The 15,641-nt window shown below is 37.9% G+C and overlaps 1 protein-coding gene and 1 long non-coding RNA gene across 5 annotated transcripts in view; one reads left to right on the forward strand and one right to left on the reverse strand.

Moving 5' to 3' along the window:
• Window positions 1-632: 632 nt before the first annotated feature.
• On the reverse strand, window positions 633-5,063 carry LOC122872083. Of its 3 annotated transcripts, none has more exons than XR_006377011.1 (3): window positions 3,734-5,044; window positions 3,492-3,638; window positions 633-1,135 (listed from the first exon to the last, which is right to left on the reverse strand). It is a non-coding gene; the product is annotated as an uncharacterized LOC122872083 (long non-coding RNA). The 3 variants fall into 3 exon arrangements; XR_006377010.1 differs by lacking the exon at window positions 633-1,135 and adding an exon at window positions 1,533-2,404 and having other exon boundaries at window positions 3,734-5,043; XR_006377009.1 differs by lacking the exon at window positions 633-1,135 and having other exon boundaries at window positions 3,093-3,638; window positions 3,734-5,063.
• Window positions 5,064-5,410: 347 nt separating this feature from the next.
• Window positions 5,411-15,641, forward strand: part of nlgn4xa (neuroligin 4 X-linked a) — a 163,786-nt gene continuing 153,555 nt past the window's right edge. For both annotated transcript variants that reach the window (XM_044187937.1, XM_044187938.1), the window contains exon 1: window positions 5,411-5,777. The gene's annotated coding sequence lies outside the window, so the exon portion shown is untranslated. The remainder of the gene's footprint in view (window positions 5,778-15,641) is intronic.

Raw genomic sequence — 15,641 nt, forward strand, 5'->3', positions numbered from 1 at the left:
GTCATCAAGGTTATCTCAGCTTGGGTTTGAAAATTACTGATTTCTAACAGAAAGCCTGTTACAAATTGGAAGAGTGGCGTTTGAAGGATGTGAGTGTTTACCTGGCAGCGAGGGTCTAGTGATAAGATGCTTAGTTGCATTATAGGAAATGTCAGATCCAATGTTTATGGGTCTAGGGATTTAAAGTCAGGATATATCAGCCTCTTCTGCTTTGATTCTTACCACTCATTTAGTTACATACAAATGTAAGCAATTACGATGTTTTAAACTTTAGTGTTAACTGAACAAGCACTGATAATTTTGATTAGTTGTTCTAATGTAAAGTAGCAAACTGAGTCAACTTTAAGAGATTATGTTTAGGCAGCTACAGCTATTTAGTTTTGATTTCAGATCAGTTTCAGGTTTCATCCTTCATGCACCATGCTACTTGAGCTTTAACTGTACTGTTAGCAGAAAAAATCAAACCAGGAACATTCCTATTATATCAAATCTGTGGCTAATGTGCATTGTATATAAGTAGTATGGGGTAATGGCTAAAGTGGGCTCAACTGAAACTGACAAATAAATCTAATAACATTGAATAAAAAAAAAAAACATCAGTTTTAATGAAATTGGGATTTTACATTGTGCAGTTAAATTATTGCCATATTTTATGACATTTTACAAGAATAATCTGAAATATAAATTTAGCAGAATACTTATTATAGAATACTATAAATACTTCTACTAAAACCTCCACTATGGTTGTAGTTTGGATGATGAAATCATCAATGACTGTTCCATCATGCAAGTTAATACAAGGGGAGAAGGGTCATATGTGTCATATTCAGAGGTTCACTGCCACAGGTTGCAGGTGAATTTGTAATCCTGCAGAACATTTGATTTGGCCTCACCCAGGCAGCAGTGACATCCTCTCAACAGTCTCATGAAAGTCAGCCAGTCATTCTGGGGCGCGCCGCTGACAGAAGTTGATATATACTTCAGAGGCATGGAGGATACCCCCGACTGCTGAGGGTTATGATGTGGGGAGAGGGAATAAATGATGACGATATCAAAGGGAGGCCTGCCTTCTGGGAAGCTCTCAGCCTGCCTTGTCCTCAGGCTCTGACTCCACTGTTCAGTCCAGCTGTTTTCACTGACATGATAATGAGAAACATGTCGATTTGAAATGAACTTGACCTTGATATCACAGGGAATCCTATTGAAACTTTAAAAGCTTTAGCATCCATTTCCATCCTTTTATCATTATTTTAATTTAAATGTAGACTGTTGAAGGGAGAGGATATCATCTGTGGATTATGAATATGCTTGTCATTGCTTTCTTGAGGTCAAATAAACTTGTATGTAAATTGCATACATATATGGGAGTTTTTATTGGACTTTATTATTTGTAACCCACAGAAGACAATCCACAAATGTGTACCATGATACACAAATATCTCCCTATCCACAAACATGTATTTTTTTATTCATGTCATATCCACAAAAATACACAGCGATTTGCAAAAACGGATAACTTACTCTGTAAAAACGTATTTTAATTTTACATGAAAATTATAGAGGTCTTACAAATGTAAATAGTTTCATCACAACATATACATGTAAATTGATATTTACACATTTGTGGATCTATTTTTTACACGTGAAACGGGTTTTGCACATTTGTAGATTGCTTCCTGTCAGCTTGCGGGCCACGTAACATTTGTGACTTCCCTCCTGTTTATTTGTGGAATAAATTTTGTCCAATTCATACCGCAGCAGATCTGTAAAAAGGAATCTGTAAATTGAGGTGCAGATACTAGCTACTCCAGCAGGTGGCGAGATTCCCTCACATGAGCTGACGGAACTACAGTCTGTAATCTACTGGAAGAAGGCTAAACAACTGTCATCGTACAACAGGAGAAAACAAGCTAGCTAGCTTGGATACAATAATTGTGAATGTACACTACAACTGGAGGTACCAATCATTTCACTAGCCTACATTTAGCGCTGTTAGGTGATCAGTAAACGTTCTGGTTCCATCGTGATAACAACACATGTCAAATGTCATGGCCAATAAAGCCTATTGAATTGATAGAATCAGAAGTAGGACAGATGGCCTGCTCAATGTAAAATGATCATTATTCTAGTGACAGTAAAAGTTAAATGCATTGTAATCCATGATGTCTCTGGTGTGTTTCTACTACATGATTATGGGAATTATATGACTGATTGTGGATTTTCTCCAAGATATCGCTGACTCTTTCATCCATTTCTTTCTCTCCGTCCTCTCAGCAGCACCTTGGCCTCATCTCTCCTGTCCTGTTACCATCACTGGACTCCAAGCCACCATCAACACTGCATTCTACTGCTGCTGGACAACGCTGACGAGTCTTCTGTGATTTTCATCTCCATCTGAACTTTTCTGTACAAGTACATAGTTTACTTTTGAGTAGTTTATCACAATGTACTTGTTTTACATTTATATTTAAATAAATACGAGCCTACTTTTGAGAATTGTGTCTTGTAGTAAACAGTCTTTTATTAACAAAGTATAATCAAAATAATGGCATAAGTGTTGTCTTTTACTTGTTTGTTTCCTGATTTTAAAGGCTGCACTAACCCTAGTTTTCTGAATAATAGACTGTTGTAGCTGTTCTGTTATTTGCCTCATACCATACCATATCCACATTAATAGGGGCTGGCCAGCTCTGTTGACAGTCTGACGGTCCCTATTGTATTAACTGGTGTTATTATTCATGTATTTCTTAATAAAACTGCCTTCCCAAGCATTAAAATGCACAAATTTGGCACATAGCTTTATTACCATACCAAAAGACGTTTGGGGCAAATAGTTTTGATGATGGTGCTACAGCCCTAGTCTGAAGTTTAAAGTGTTTTAAAAAATCAATAAAAAAATCAATGAAACATGCATCAGCGCTGCATTTTTTTAGGCTGTTGGAAACTTTTGTACACTGGTACCTAAACTTAACACATGGTTGCATTCTCATGGCTTTTCTTTAAGCACTCTTTAATCATATGCTGATAATGTGCTATAAATACACTGGAATGTAGTATTTTGAAGTGGGCTTTATGAAATACATGTGAAAATGTACTTTTCCAAAGCTTGCTTTAAATACTCTTGACATACAATACCAGTGTGTGTAATACAAATATTTATTGTACTATGTTTATGTAAATAAATAAAATAGCACTTTGAATTTATTGTGATATACTATTAAGCACAGTGTTTGAATGAACTCAAAGTTAATTTTAATCAATTAGAATTATAAAATTATAAAAAGTAATTCAGTATGCAGTAGGTATTTGAGTTGCAATTTAATGTATTTATGTTACGTGTATTATTTGTATATGTTACTACCAAAGAGTGAACATAAAGTGCATTCGTTTTAAGAATGTTTTAATCATTTTACATCAAAGTTGTTATGTTAAATGAGCAAACCCAAATGCAGAACACAAAGTTGTGGGCTATGATCAAACATGGACCTTACTGTAAAAGGTTTTGGAATGTATGATGAGAGGGTGAGGGAGAGTTCCAGCTGGTGAAGGTGGAGGGCAATAGGGGTAAATGACGGATGGCAGAGCTGAGCAGTGAGCGTGGCAGGCGGAGAGTAGCAGGCTGACAGCAGGAGATGATCCTGAAGTACAAGGAAACAAACGCTGGTTCAGGCAAAAAACACAAAGAGACAAACTTAGTATTCAGTATATTAACGTGGCCAAGAGCGCTTGGTACCAAACAGGCAGAAGCAATGATCTGGCGAAGACTGGAAGAAGAGCCGGAGTTTAAGTGCTGCTGGACTGGAGCTGAGGGACGGCAGGTGTGCAGGCAGGCAGGCACTCAGGCAGCGAGAGAGAGGAGAGAGAGGAGCACCACGGCCACAGCACAGACACACATACACAGAGAGAGAGAGACAGACAGGAAGACAGGAGACACAAGGGAAGGCAAGAAAACACAAGAGTCAAGGCACTAGCTATGACAAAAGTATGCTATAAGTTCACTGAAATTCAGTATTCCTGAAATATATATATAGCATACATAACTACTATGCTTTTCATATACTTTTACAAAGCTTTCTTTAACAACTCTGACAGGAAAGTGTTACATATACAGCGCAGATATATACAGAGGACATGAAACAGCCACTCTGTAAAAGGGAGGAGACGCAGAGAAACTCAGGGTTTGTTGAAGAAAACCTAGGTTCACAGAGTCAGTTACCATGGTAACTGATCCAGAGTTTAAGTTACCTCTCTTTCTAGAACTGAAAACCCAGAGTTTTGTGGTAAATGGTGAATGAGGTGAACTATTTACATTCGTAAAACCTCATCATTTTCATGTGAAAATAAAATACAGATTTACAGAATAAGTTATGCATGTTTGCAAATCATGGTATATTTTTGTGGATATGACTTTACACGTAACAAATAAAAAATTACATGTTTGTGGACAGTGAGATATTTGTGTATTACGGTACACATTTGTGGATTTTTTGCCCTACAAATTGGACAAAAATCCACAAATGTGCAAAAACCATTTTGAGTGTAAAAACGGATCCACAAACCCGTAAATATCACTTTGCATGTATTTGTTGTGGTGAAACTATTTACACTTGTAAAACCTCTATCATTATGTGAAATTAAAATACATATTTACAGAGTAAGTTATGCATATTTGCAAATCGCTCTATATGTTTGTGGATATGACTTAAAAAATACATATTTGTGGGTAGTGAGACATTTGTGTATCATGGTACACATTTGTGAATTGTCTTCTGTGGATTACAAATAATGAAGTCCTGCTGTCCTCACCAGAAAAAACAACAGCATTGGTTGTTTGTACAAACATTTCAAATGACCTATATATTTACTCTTTCCTGTAAAGTGATCTCTTGTGGTATATTCCAAACAAAAGGATTTATTTTGTCACCTTCATCAAATGTGCTGGGCCAGTTTATGGGTGACCAATTTAATATTTTTTTCTGTATGTGTGTTTACATAAGGTCAGATGAAAAGATACAAAAAATTTGAAGAAAATAAAAAGCTTGATTTTTGCAACTATTAAAATTATTATTTTTACACATTAATATTGCAATTATTATTATGAATTAAAGTTAGTTATTAAATTAAAACAAAACCAACCGCTTTTGTCCACAATGTCTTTACATCATAGTGAAGTAAAGTATTCCTCTTGCTTCTGTGGTATTGCTCTAAGGACCCTTGGGAGCCCCACTAGTCCGGTTTGAAGAGCCATGTTCAATTCTCCATGCCACAGCTGCCACAACACAGCGGCTGGTTAAGGGTGATGGAGAGAATGCGACAATCCATTGGCTGCAGGCTTAGTAAATTTCAGTCGGTGTAGTCCAATGGCAAGCTAGAGAGAGAGAGAGAGAGAGAGAGAGAGAGACCTGGTTTCTCCATCACTAATCTTGTCCTCGCAATACACTCGCTCTATGAGAGCAATTAGATTCAGCAACGTTTCCAGTGTCTCTGCAATGACTCATTGAAATATTTTCTGTGGTGATAAAGCCACATCTCCTTTCTCCCCCACCACACACACACACACACACACACACACACACACACACACACACACACACACACACACACACTTAGGACGTATAGTTGGGCTGCCGTCAGTGCATCGGGACTGCGCTTTTTACTTTGGATTTGCAGAGCAGGAGGCTGGACGTGGACTTTACTGTATTTTTCCTATGTGGTGTGTATTTAGCCTGAAGTCGGGACTTACATAAAAGAGTCAGACGGTGGATATACAGGCTGAGGTAAGTGTGCTGCCGGCTGGATGTGATGCTGAGCCTTGCAGCTTTTCCTCCAGCAGGAAAACAGTCTCAATTTTTAGTCAAGCGGCTGCATTTCTGTGCGTTTTAGGCGATGGTCTCCTCCTCCTCCTCTTCCTCCTCCTCCTCCTCCTGTAACTGCTTGTCCGGACGCGTTTCAGTCTTACAAAGGAGCATAATCCCCACTTCCAGAGACGTTTACTGTTAACCTCAGCTGGATCATAATTATTTTTACAATCAGAAATTCCTAGAAAAATATTGGGAAACAGGTATAATAGCCTATAGAGTTCTTTATCTAAAAACCCCGCAGCAGCAGAGGCTCATTCTTGCGCACTTTCATCAGACTCCACTTGAGGTTTTGTTTATTTGTAATAATGAAAGAATGAATGATTAAATAACTGCGAGCACCACAGCCATCAGTGAATATGCTAATCACGCTGTTTATTATTTGTGTAAATCAGTGTTTCAGCGTTATTCCTGTGCTGACACTGTGATGGTGTTTTTACCAAACTCGGTGCCAAAGCAACAGCTCGGTTAACTTTAATGCGACAGGACGGATAAGAAAGGCGGTTGTAATCTAACAGCACAAAGCGCTTTCCGCCAAGATGACAGAGCGTTTAAACGAATTTCACACCTGCGTTTTTCCACAACTATTTTGTGTATGAACGAGGTGCAGCAGAGACGTGCGTCCTCCAGCAGCCCACTGCGCGCATCTCTATCCAAGCAGCCACAAGATGGTGGTGTGGATATCTGGATGTGGATTTTTAGGGAAAAGGGAAAAAAGGGGGGTGGATGGTTGCGTGGGGTTTGTGCCTTGCATGAATTTTTACATCTACACCGCTGCTAATGCTGTGATTTTCAGCTTGTATTCACACTGGGTTGCATTCAAACTGGCTCTGCAGAGAGTTACATACACCTAGCTTCACACAGGCTGCTGGTTTAACATGGGATGACCTTGTGTGTGTTGTCATGCACACATCTGCTCCAAGATGAAATGATAATGTCCAGAGTAGCTTTTAGGTCGTTGAACAGAAAGGGGCCCATGAGGACACAGTATTTTACTAGAAAATACAAGATCTGTCAATATCTTTGAAGTCATATGTGTGGGTGTGTGTGTGTTTGCTTGGAAAAGGTGTAGGTGCAACCTCTCAGGTCTGCATTGCTATTGTATGAGGGGTAATAAATGATAATACATTAATCTCTAAGGGAATATATTCCTATAAAGTTTAATATCTTCCTCCAGCATGCTAAGCTTCAACTCATTCTGGTGTGAAGCAACCAGGGAAAAATGGCCAGGCAGGTGTAAATTTCACACTGTATGAGACAACAAGAAGAAGATTATGTTAATTCACTGAGCTGTTGTTTGACAGTGATTGAGAGAGCTGGACATGTCCAACTTCTAGGAATCTGCATGTTATTGTAAAAAAAACATTTGTTCATGTACTATAGTTCTGTGTCCAATCAAACAGTCATTCTCTTTCAATCATTTTCCCCCTCCGGCTTGTGATTGTCCTGCAGGATTATTGTCCAACTTCAACAAACTGCACAGTTCATACAGGGTGAAAGTCATGTCATTCCAAATGAAAGTCAAATATTTACAACATGCACACAACATCACTCCATAATCCACTCCTCCTGCATGATCCAAATAATATCAAGGATTCCTGGAAACAACATGTAAGGGGACAAATGCAGGAAATTGGTTTTATTCTTTTGTCTCAGAACAATCTTTGGTGAGCGTGGGTGCCTTTAAAATCATAATAATTTTATTCATTTTTAATTCCATGGATGTTAACACAGTTTTCCCTGTTGCCTTTTTAGAATATACAAAAGGAAGTTATTTAGTGTAAAAATGACAAATTGGAGCTAAATCTGGCCAAAATGTTGGCATCTGCTTCCATAATGTCGTCATTTCCACTGCAGGCCTTCCATCATATGGTACATCAACATATTCATCTGACAGGTCAGTGATGACATGCGGATGTTGAGCAGCTGTTTGCTGATCTGTCCAAACCATATGCACACAAACACACGACTAACAAGTATAAAAAGCACAGAGCTGTGTAAAATGTTGTTTTAGCCATGCTGGGCTATCTGCAATTGATACATTTTATTTTGTGTAAGCAGAGGTACTGGAGCTCTGAAGGAGAGATTATTGCACAGTAAGACATTCTGTTGTGTGTCAATCTCACACAGTAATCACTCCACCATTCCTCTGTTGTGTGTAAGGTATGTTTGCTGCCAACCAAAGACTAAGAAAATGGCAGTAAAATGAATCTGACAGATTTGTTAACTATATGATTACTCTTTCCAACCATACATGCTGCATTTATAGAGTGGGGAGTGTTTAGCAGTCTCAGATATACTTTTTTCTTTAAGAAAATGTGTCAGTATTATTCTTTACTAAATGAGTTGCATGTAAATGGCATTGGCATGAGCTTTAACTCCCGGCCCATATTTGTTTGACTTGCTTATACTATGTACTAGGGTTGGATGTCTCTTAAAGAAAAAAAAATTAAAAAGTGGCACCTCTTCAGGGAGGGCAAAATAACTAAACAGTCTGAAGCAAACCTGGCCAGTGTTTGGCTTATGGCAATTTTGCCTCCATGTTGGGACACAAACTACTTTTACAAACATGTTTCCATTGACTTAAAGATTCTTAAGAGCCTGTGTTTATCCTGTGGTCAATTTTCAGTTTTGCCCTGTGGTCAAACCAGAGGAACTAAAGACGGGACCAGAGGTGCACTCGGGCCTCTCGTGTGCACATCTGGTGTGACATTAGGCTAAAATGAGGCATGGAAGTGTCCCATTCACAGTGCATTCACACATACATATACAAAAAGGTTGTCTCTTGCCTCTCACAAGTCGTTAAGCACATAATTTACATACTTAGCTATGAGTGGGCTGTCATTTTATCACTTTGCCACTATACTGATGCATGACAAGGTAGTTAATTTCTTGAGAGATGTGTTTCCATGCAACATTTTTTCTTCTTAAAATCTTGTTAAAGTTCTATTGTTGAGAATTGGAAAGCCATTAAATGCACTGATCAGGTTTTCCTCCATCTTGTTTAGAGTTCTTTTACATATTTATGTGCAGTAGAAAACAACTCTGTGCTTCCATTCTATGACAGAATAAAAAAATATGGCACTTGGTTGTTTCCAGGTTGTTGCTTCTGCATGTCAGAAGATTTCTGCATAAAGTTTAACCTTCCTCAACTTCCCAACATTGTGCCAGTGGGTGACTAGCATGAGCACCAGCATGTTTTTTTGAAGTTCAATTCCAAATGAATTGCTTTTTGTCATGTCTCCAGTATTTGAGTCTAGAGAGGCAAGGCATAGACATACTGTGTTCTGGTTAATCAGAGGTTTCCAAAAAAGGCCATTTCATTACTTCTGCTTATATAGGCAGACATTAAAGAGTCCCTTTAAACACTCCTAAATTTTGCTATATAGTGTGCAAAAGCACCCCAAATCCCAAAGTTTCAGTCAGCTGGCAGTGTATCTTAAAATCATCCATGTTATTAGCCAAAACTCCAAAGTGATATTCATCCTTCTTCAAGCAATCTGTGGTGTGGTGTGGTTTGGTGAGTTGCAGGAGAATTTACTTGGCATACTAAGGAGTTTTTAGATGCTCACCAGTCAGATAGCAATTATCTATGTTAACTATACAACAAACCTTTGCTCAGTCAAAAACAAAACAATTATACATGCTTGGGATAATGCAATATGTGTGGGGAGAAGTTTGGAGGCAGAAGTGGACATTTAGTAGCCTAGTTCAAGACCTCCACGCATTTTGTCAGCAATTCAAACAGTTCTGATGTTGTGCTAATTGTTTCAACCGAGCCGATCAGAGTTTGTAGGTGGGATTAAGAATGGGAAATCATAGAGCCAGAGCCAGAAAAATTGCCAGGAAAATTGTGACAAAAGTGTGTACACGTTTGTACACAGGTACAGGTTGTTGTAAGTTGACTTACAGGAATAACAACTCTTAAATCAACATAACATACATAACTGTAAATTACGTTGATGGGATGGATACGTAAGTCATAAATGATTGTTTAGTGCATAACAAAACAAAAAAGCTTCCCTCCCAAACAGATATTGGCTTACATGAACATGAGCAGAAAATGAAATGGCCTCCCAGTCTCTTAATAAGGTTAGAAAAATATTCAAATGGCTGCTAAAACTGAGTTCTCATTTGTGAGAAGTTATAGGCATGCAGGCCTTTTTTATTTATGGGAGACATCATCAGCCTGGTACAAGGACATTTGAAAAGGAGAGGCATTGCGCCAATTGCAAGGTGGCTCAGTGGCTGGCACTATGGAATCCAGAACTGGCTGGCTGGGGCTCCTCTGTGTGGAGATTGCATGTTCTTCCTATGTCTGTTTGTGTTTCCTCCGGGTGTTCCTTCCATAGTCCAAAGATATACTGTATGTGGGTGACTCTAAATTGCCTATAGGGTGTAATCATGAATGTCTCTCACCCAGTGTAAGCTGGGGTAAGCTCCAGCCCTAGCAACCTTGTAAAAGATAAGCAAGTACATATAATGGATAGATAGATGAATGTTTCTAAAGATTGGAGTATGCTTGAAATGAACTAGTTAATACAAAGTGTCATCTGACAACGTCTAAAGGCCAAAGTATTTCTACCTGTTCTGTATGGCCATACTCAAAGGCAGGGTGAAAAGCCTGCCGCCATAAAGAGAGGCACAATGTGATGAGTCTTTCAAATGAGGATAACGGCACACATTTTCAGTCTGTCCTGGAAGAAAGTCATGGTGTTGCACTTGGTTGTTCACATGGAATGTCAAAGCAGTTGTGTATGAAAGAAAAGAGAGTTTGAGAGAGAATGTCAAACCCAGCCTATTATAATGGTCACACATAACATGTAAGTGGGTGTGGTTGTTGGATTGTCTGAAATTCCAATGTTGGAAAGGTGTGGGGGGAGGACATTTCAGATAGTGTTCAGCAATCTGACAAGCACTTTGTTTGTAACATACAGTACTTATGCTTTCAATCTCTCATCACTTTTGGATTTGTCAAAGGAAAAGGTGAGAACATTCTATAAGCTTCCAGCTCACACAATAATCATATTAGATTTTTTTTTAATTTAAGAAGAGTTTATGGCTCTCTTTCTTTTGCATTCTGTTGCTTTCCAGACATGCACAACATACATTTTAAACAGCCCAGTAGCAGCAGCAGGTCTTAGCTCAGGCTGTACAAAGTGTTGTGGCCCTGGCAGTAATTGGCAGTAGGCTTAATGAATCTGACCCCCATCATGGTCCAAATGATGCTTTAGAAGCTTTTCTATCCTGACAAGAAAACACATATGCATGTGTGCAAAAACATACACACCAACACAACATATATGTATGATATACTATGTATATGTAGCTAATTATCAGCTGTAGTGAGTCAAAGTGTTGAGTATTTTATAGTTAGGAGGACAGAGTGCCTCTGAGAGGATCATTTTATAATGATTGAAATGCAAATGACAGAGAGCGCCTTCATTAGAATTCATAAGGCCTCTCTCCCATAATCATTAAGAGTGAGAACAATGTTTGCAATCTCCTGTGTGCTTTTGTCAAGGAGAGCCACGGAGCACGCTCTGCATTCAGCCTGAGCCATCTGAAGGACAGTTTATCATAAAACACCACATTATTACATATACTGTAGACTGCATCAATTTATCACAGAAACATTTACAAGCATATAACCTCAGTCCACAATGAGCAACAATTTCACCTGTGAAAAGTGTCCCTGCATTCACCCCTTTTACTGTTTGACGACTTCTGTGCTGCCATGTGAGGCAACTGCAAGCATAGCTGCTAATATTCTTTGTATAGTAGTAAATTTCATCATTATATAACCGCTCTTATAGGCAAACAGCCAATGATGAACAGCCTGTGGTTGTTCTCAAACACCAAACAAAATGTTGTGCTCAAGGCAATATATCTCCTTTTACTAAGATATCTTTTTAGGATTTAAAGTAGTTTCAAGAAAATCAGTTTTCTTTATTAATGTGCAAATGTGTATAATGTAATCAGTGCATTGAGGAGAAGCTGTGGGGTAAATATGAAGCTTTATTATGTTCTATTCTGGGGTTCTTGGGAGTTTAAATTCCACTATTAAAGGATAAGTATGGTATTATTCTATATTTTTCTTACTGTCAACATATTCCTTAAAAAGACCAGCAATGTGATAATCTGTTTTGGGCCAATAAAATAAATATATAAATGATTCAGTATTTCTCCCCCATAATTATATTCCTGGCAGGGAGGCTGGATTACCAACTGGTCAAAGTGGGCAACTGCCCCAGCTCCTCAAGGGAGCTAAAGGCTTCAGGTCCACCACACAGTTAGACACAGTTGTAATTAATCAAATTACTATAAACTGTTAAAAGGTTCAGTGTGTAAGATTTAGTGACAACTAGTGGTGAAATTGCAGTTTGCAACCATTGGAATACTGCTCGCATAACCCTCCCCTTCCAAGCGTGTAGGAGAAACTATGGTGGCTGAGAAACTCTCGGAAAAGACAAATGTCCCTATCCAGAACCAGTGAACCAGTGTAAAAATGGCTTATTCTAAGGTGATGGAAACACAATGATTCTTATTTTCAGGTAATTATACACTAATTAAAACCTTATGAATATTATATTCCATTTCCGCCCTTTAATACTGTATACACCACTAAAGCACATTATAAACTCATATGATAGGGGCCTTAAAGCAAAGATCTTTGTTATTTTAGTATAGGCTATACAGTACTTTGCTTACATGGTGCATTTTACTACATATACTGTAGTTGTGCTTATTCAAGCTACCACAAGCTAATTACTTAATAATTATAAAAGGACATTTTGTGTAGCAGGGGACTGTAAATCCTCCACTACCCATTAATTACATGGATCAAGCCTTGGTACTTTACAGTACAAATCTCTATCTATAAGCTTACCTTTATTTCAAAAGCATCATATCAGTATCCATTCTTATGTAGATGATTCCCAAATTTACTTCTTCTTCGATTCTACTACTACACATCTGCCGTACAGAAGTTAAAAGCTGGTTATTTCAGAACTTCCTTCAGTTAAACTCAGAAGAGATCAGAAGTTATTTTTATAGGTCCAGACTTTTTCTTCCCACTTCCAACATAAAGTCTCATTGCATAAAACCCAGTTTCACCATTGATAACAAGCTTAATTTTATTGTCATGTGATTTTGGCTCAATCTTGCTTTCTGCACTTTTGTAACATTTAAAAAAAATATATTTTTTCTGCAAAGGACTTGGAAACTGGAATCCATGCTTTCATTACAACCCGATTTGGCTACTGCAACTGCACTTTACATAAATTGAAATTGAACTGTTAACAGAATAGATAAATTAAAAAAACAAACAAACATTTAAAAATATTAGGGAGGGGGTTGGGAGGGTTCATGACATCAGTATTTCTAAAATCATAGCTACGGCCCTGTTGAAGACTCCCTATACAGTAGTGTTTTCTCACCTAAAGACCAAATGAATGAAATACCCTTTAAAATGTCAACAGTGCATGTGTGTCAATGGAAATTCCACATTATTATCATATTACTTCACAGGCAGTTTAATCAATACATGAACAATTCTGTCCCAGAGCTGGTGACACTTTGTGGAGCTGCTCCATTAACAATATAGGACCGTAATATGGTGGACTCACACCATGCTTGAGTTTCGACAACTCAATAGCCTTCATTCACAGTAACACTTGTGAATCAGGACATATATTTACTCTATAATGTGAGAAACCTCCTCTGGGCTCTGTCCAGTCATCTGGGTCACATAAGCAAATGAATGAACAGAATGTGCGCATGTGTCTGTCTCACTCCTCTGGAGCTCTCCCAAATATCAGCATTTGCAGAGTTAAGAGAATGTGTGTCTGTTTGTGCAGAAGTGTAAACTGAGCCTAGCAAATATCAGCTAAATATCAAAAAAATATTTTATTTAAAAATATTTACATCTGTAATATATAGCATATTATGGGTAGAAAGGGATTGTGATGTCATCCATGTGTCCTGGGTCATAGCCACGATTTGCCCTGTGCTGTTTTTGGTTGAATGTTTCAAAAAAGTCTATTCATTTCATTCTTAACTATTTAGGCTTGCAGTGGTATTCTGAATATCCTCTTTTCAAACTGAAAGCATGCAGCAGGCTGCTCGGGCTCGTTCACTACAGCAGAAAAGTTCTGAGAGACATTTACAAGGACATTTTCCTGTGAAATTCAGAGATGAGAGTAACAGTAGCAGGAATTTAAGATAATTTCTCAAAAAAAAAAATTTCTAGGCCGCTTGTATCTATGGAGGTCATGAAGCCAACAGAACCACATCATCTACAAAGAGCAGAGAAGCAATTCTGCGGTCCCCAAACAGGACACTCTCCTCCCCCCGTCAAAAAAACTTTACAAAGCATTTTTTAAAAAGTTCATATTTATCTAGGGGACTTGCAGTCTTGTAGTTTTTTTGTAGAATGCCCAGCTTTTATGATGACCCAGCAGTTAAACTATTATTATTATTTTGATATTACAAACATTATTAAAACATAAAACATTGTAAAAGTCTCATGAAAGGTTCGAAAACATTATCAGATGTAATCTTTGGTTTTGCAGAACTGTCCAAGATTAATGTTCTAATTGATGATAGGGATGCCATAATTTTATAGCCAAGCACAATACTGCTTAAAGTGTGTCTGCTGCTGTTTAGGCTGTGCATAAAGCTGTTAGACCATACAGTATGAACACAGTGTTTTTGCAAGCATACAAAAATCAAATCAGATGTTCATAATGTTTATATCCCTTCTGTTTTAATGTTTTATTATCATGTAAATAAAAACTTGAACTAAATATGTGTTGTACCGGCATTCATGCACCTGCACATCAATGATCAGGGCCTTGCACACGGCCTCACACCCACCCTGTGATGGCTTTGTTCCTACTACATCCTAACACATAATAAAGCTTTTTTCTGCTTACTTGGTTGATATTAAACCTAGCCAGTCCCTGTATGTTGCCACCCTAATACATGACACTGTGTTAAGGTGGATTTTTTCAGCAGTTCTTGTCTAAGCTGATACATTCCCAGGCAGACAGACCTACATCACAGATCCTTGCAGCTGTAGTCAGTAACAGCTTGAATCATTTCTGTTATGTTTCACTAATACATGCTGGAAAGTGTTTAGTTTAAAAAAAAACAGCTTGCAAAGATTGGCATGTCCTTTGACTCTATTAGCAGAATTCCACTCATTTATTCATGCAACCTTTTCATTTATATTTTATATCAGAAAGGAGTCAGTGCTGGTCAGCATGAAATTTAATCATTGATTTGGCCTGACTTTGAGTGGCACATAGTGTTATTTCAGAATCAGAAATACTTTATTGATCCCTGAGGGGAAACTCTTTAAGTTTGAGTGAGAGGGTAATTAATCAACATTTTTGGGTTGGAGCAGTCAGGCGTGAGATTTTCTTCAACAAAACCACTTAAATTATATATATATATATAAATTATATATATATAATTTATTTATTATTTTTTTAATGTCTCAAGACCTGGTGGCAGTGGAATGAGGCGAGAGCGCCAACAGGTAATTAAATTAACGGGTGGCATGCCATCATTCTGATTCAGAGGACTTTCCGAAATTTCCTTACAAAGGGGCCTGAGAATTAACTGTCAACAAATTATTTTAACCTATCTCAAGACTTCAGCAGGCCTCCCGCAGTTTTTGAATACATTTTTTCAAAACCCACAAAAAATTCAGTGTCAGTCTTTACAGGTGAATTTTGAAAATTAAAATAGAATTCACTTGCTTTTTTGTGGCTAAAG

This window comes from Siniperca chuatsi, linkage group LG24 (assembly GCF_020085105.1).
Source record: "Siniperca chuatsi isolate FFG_IHB_CAS linkage group LG24, ASM2008510v1, whole genome shotgun sequence".
In the NCBI taxonomy this organism is placed as follows: domain Eukaryota; kingdom Metazoa; phylum Chordata; class Actinopteri; order Centrarchiformes; family Sinipercidae; genus Siniperca; species Siniperca chuatsi.